Raw genomic sequence first — 4,552 nt, 5'->3', positions numbered from 1 at the left:
AAGCGACGAGAACAGGGCAGTTTCCACATTGCAGAGGTGCCGTTCACGGTGGGGTGGTTTGAGCTTAAAGTTGGACATTTCACGTTGGATGCGTGCTCCTTAGCCAGCGGGAGTGCAAAGGTTCACTTCCATAATCAAAACCTATTAAGGCCATGTTCGCACCTGCTGCATTGCCCCTCTCCCCCCCGCCCCACTGCCCTCTCCCCTCTCCCCTCCTGCTATAGGACTTCCTCAGGATGAAAAATAACAAAGCCTAGAGTCTAAGTTTGCTTTGAATGCCCTCCAAATCTCCAACTCAAAACTGTGTTTGTGGAAAGGGGAGTCAGCCTATGGCTGTCTGAGTGGCGGATCTGCAAGGAGCAGGGATCAGGTTCACGGAGGCCGGCGACTGTGGATGATGCCATACTGCACAGCTGTGATGCTTGTGCTGTCCACAGCCCCTGGGAGGGGACGGTCCCGCCAGCTGGGCCAGCACCGTAGCTCAGTGGGCCAGGTGTGGGCACCCGGACCTAGAGTAGCCCAACTCCAGAGTGGGCTGCTTCCTGCCCACTCGTAAACACCCCACCCCAACCAGAGCTCCCCACTCCAGGTAAAACCTCATCAGGAAAAGACTCTTTCACCCCGCAGCAGAGCTCCCCACTAGCCACCCGATCCTTTCTCCTGACACATGAACTGGGGGAGGTGGAGGATGATGCGTTGTCCATATGAAGACCTTCCATCAGTCTTCTGGTTTGTATGCCTACTTCTCGCTCCCACCTTCGTTCATACCTGCTGCCCGAGGCCCCGAGCCTCGTTGTCGGAAGACTGACTCCTGTTTCCCCCTCAGCCCCTGACATCATATCACAGGCTGTAAATCCTCTTCCTGTTTCATCTGGAAACCTTCTATGATCAGCTTTCCATCTTCCGGAAATGTGCTGAAATCTCTCATCTGTGATTTTCTCCCCCCTTTACAACACCTTCCCTGTCTCTTTTTCTTTTCTTTTCTTTTTTTTTTAAACTTCAATATCTTGATTTCAGTGGGGCGGGGTCTCAAATAAAAAAAGAAGCAAACAGTGCCTGACCTGCCCTTTTGGACAAGAAGCCCATGGATCTCTCTTCAGCAACGTGAACTGGTCACCTAATGGACAGCCTGCATCATTTACCCTGCTTCCCACCTTTTGTTTAAACGGGGTGTAAGTCATCCATGTTTTACTGCCTGTGGTCAGAACTTTTTACAACGTTATAGAATGGGCCAAATCCATCATGCCAACGCTGAGGACTTAAGATTTCTTATTTCTGAGTAAATACTGCGGAAGAGTTCTGTAATTCATTAATTATCCTTAATGAATAGTATCAACTCTTGCTTACATTTCTTCCCACCCCTCTCAGTGGTGAAGTCATGAAACTAAATGCAAAAGCGTGGACACTTTGCAAGGAGACAATAGCAATTCTATGAGATTACTGCTGTCCAAATGTATCAGCAATAATTGATAGCACTGTGGCTCTCTCAAGTTACTGATTAAGCATTAAAAATAGAAACATGGCTTGCCTGTGTTTCAAATGCTGTCTCATTTTTCCTCTGAATATAAACACTATCTTTCTGTATATTCATAATAACCAGAACCTACACAGTATATCTCTCCTACATAACGGCTACTGATGTGTCGGGAATGGTGGACGATTATAGAGAGGTCCTGAGCAGGGAGAATAGATCTGGGGAGTCCCAGAAGCAGGGCACTTGAGGGGGGCTTTAAGAGGGGGGTGGTCCTTGGGCTGTGGTAAGCAGAGCACCTCTCACCTCCAGATGCCAGGCCAGTCCTGTTGCCAAGGAAAGCATCACTCAGGACACATCTCCTGCTGAAAGAGGAACAACTACAGTTCTCTGCTGAGGTTTAATTTGCTCACCGCAAGGAAGTTATTATTTTCCAGGAATGAAGCAGCCGGCTCTTGAGCTGGGTCTCATCTTCCATCTCCCTCACCAGCCACCACCACAGTCACTGCATAAAGAAGTCCTTTAGCTGGAGACGTGTGGCTGCCAAGATGCCTCCATAAGAGGGATTAGACCCCATTTTCAATGTCCCAATATTCCTGGGATTTTGCTAACCCCGTGGGACGGAGATTCTTGTTTATTTCTAGAGATGATCTTAGGAGGCATTCGTCATGTGGGAAAACTTAGGTTTTTTGCTTATTATGGGAAACTTCTAATAAAATCAATATGGGTTTTTAGCATGTTTGATGGAAGCCAGGTCTCCAAATGTAGCTGATTTTAAGTGGATTCTCAAGAATGGAAAGAGCACAGGCTTTGGCATTACTGTTGCTGAAGCCAAGTGAGCTAGACAAGTCTGGGGGAACAAGGTTGGAATCTAGAGCGGTCAGAAACATCAATTGCCCTGAGAGGTAGAACACACAGAGCTCTGGATATATTTAAACCATGAGTCACATGACTAGACTCTACTTGGGCAGAAGTAAAACATGTTTTCCTTTAAATGATTAAACTTAGTTGAACTTAGTTCAAGAAAAATGTCTTTTCCCTCTGAACGTTCCCCCCCCCCACCCCAGGCTTAAAGAATTTCAAGATGAGATTTTTTTTCTTAACGAGAAAACATATCAACAGCTTCCAAATTAGACACATCTGTAGACTTGGAACACCCAGATGACTTCAAATAATATATTTGGCCCATCTCCTACATCTGGATGGTTAAGACTGCATGTCAAAAAAAGAAAGAAAAAAAAAAGGAAGTTAGAAAGACTTCCTTGGTCTGTTGATAATAAAACTGAATGGAAATGGACTTGCATCCCATGTTTATTCCATTTTCTCCCGCATAAAGTTTTTAATCCCTACTCCTGGAGTGATAAAATAGTAACATTTCAAGTCCACGGTTGGAAAAGATTAGCCAACATTTCATCTGACCAACTGTTCTGCAACTCAGTCAGGATTCTGGTTAATGCCAAGTCCACGTGGGTGAGTGAGACTCAGGGCGTTGGCACGGCCTTCCTTTGGAAAAGTTGGGTTTTTAAGTAAGTGGGGAAAAAGAGAGGAAGAAATCAAGTCTAAGCACAACACAGGCAAGACCAACAATAACATCCCTGGGGTTGAAGGAAACAGCTTTGAGGAGCCCCCTTTCTTTACTTGGGGGTTAATTCACTTAAAATAATAAACGTATTTCTTTACTATCCAATGACCAAAAGCTAGAATTATGATTAGTACCTATTGGTATTTCCTTTGCTTTTTTGGGGGGCGGGGGAATGCTTTCTCTGTTCCCTTTTTTTTAATTTTTCTTTCCTAACAGTGATTACTTTTTATGATGAGGGTTTTGGGTGAGGCGCAGCGTTGGGGATCGGGGTCTCAGACGGGGCGGGCGGGGGGCGGGCGGGACGAAAGGAGGGCCCGGCCCTTTCTGCTGCGGCGCCCGCCCGAAGGCTGGAGGGGCTGTCCTCGCGGAGGGTCGCCCCTTCCATCCTTCTGTCACGTTTAGGTCCCCCCGGGCGCGGGAGAGAGAGGGGCGGCAATTTGAGGCTGGGGGGCCACTGAGGTGTGAGACCCCGCACATTACCTTACTCAGTCCTCGGGTGTTTGTACCCCATCCGAGGAATGGGAGGCTCGGAGAGGCGACGTCGCCCACCGCCCGCCCAGCCCGGTGGGGCAAGGCTGTGATGTCACCTCCCCTCTCATCACGTCCTCACGCAGTGTTTTCCATAAATGAGCAAAGAGCCCAGCCGAGTTCGCCCCAAGGTCGGTCGGCGCCCGGGGGGGTGGGGGTGGGGGTTCAGTTCCAGGCGGCGGGTACCTGGCTGACCCCAGGGTGGCGGAGCCAGAGCCCGGCAGGCGGGCCCGCAAGGGGGTCCCCACCCCAGGCGGGGAGGAGGAGACGGGGAAGAAGACTGAGGAGGGGACGCTCCGCCCCAGTGTCCCCGACCCCTCACCCCAGTGCCCCGCACCCGGCTCTCGCTCCCCGCACCACCTTCCACAGGCTGGGGCCGTGCCCCCCCCCCCCCGCCCCCCCCCGCCCCCGCCCCCCCCCCCCGCCGCCCAACCCCGGACCTGCACCCCCGCCCCCCTGGCCGCCCCCCCCTCTAGTGCCCTCGGCCCCCCCCTCCCCACCCCACCCCCCAGGCCCGGATCCGCAACGCAACCCCTGGCCGCCCCGGGTCCCGCATCCCCACCCCCGGATCGCGTGTCCCCCACCTCGCAACCCCCACACCCCTGCCCCGGTCCTCACCCCCGCCCCCGGCCGCGCCCCCTCCCGCGTCCCCGCCCCGGCCGCGCTCCCGCCCCGGGGCCGCGCTCGGGCGGCCAGACATGCCTGCTGGGCGGGCGGCGGGGGCGCCATGGGCAGCGGCAGCAGCCGGAGCGGCCGGGCCCTGAGGCGGCTGCGCAGCCCCGACAGCCGAACGGCGGGGCCCGGCGGGGCAGCCTCGGACGGCGGGACGCGGCCTCTGGGCTCGGCGGCGGCGGCAGGCACCCGGGAGGAGGCCCGGGAGGCGGAGGCTGCTGAGGGGGCGGCCGACCCCGACCCCGACCGCGACCCCGGCCCCGGCCCCGCGGCGCCCCCCGACGGCGGGGACGAGACCC

The sequence above is a fragment of the Phoca vitulina genome, unplaced genomic scaffold, assembly GCF_004348235.1.
Source record: "Phoca vitulina isolate PV1807 unplaced genomic scaffold, GSC_HSeal_1.0 scaffold42, whole genome shotgun sequence".
Lineage (NCBI taxonomy): Eukaryota > Metazoa > Chordata > Mammalia > Carnivora > Phocidae > Phoca > Phoca vitulina.
Note: the sequence above shows the minus strand (reverse complement) of the source record.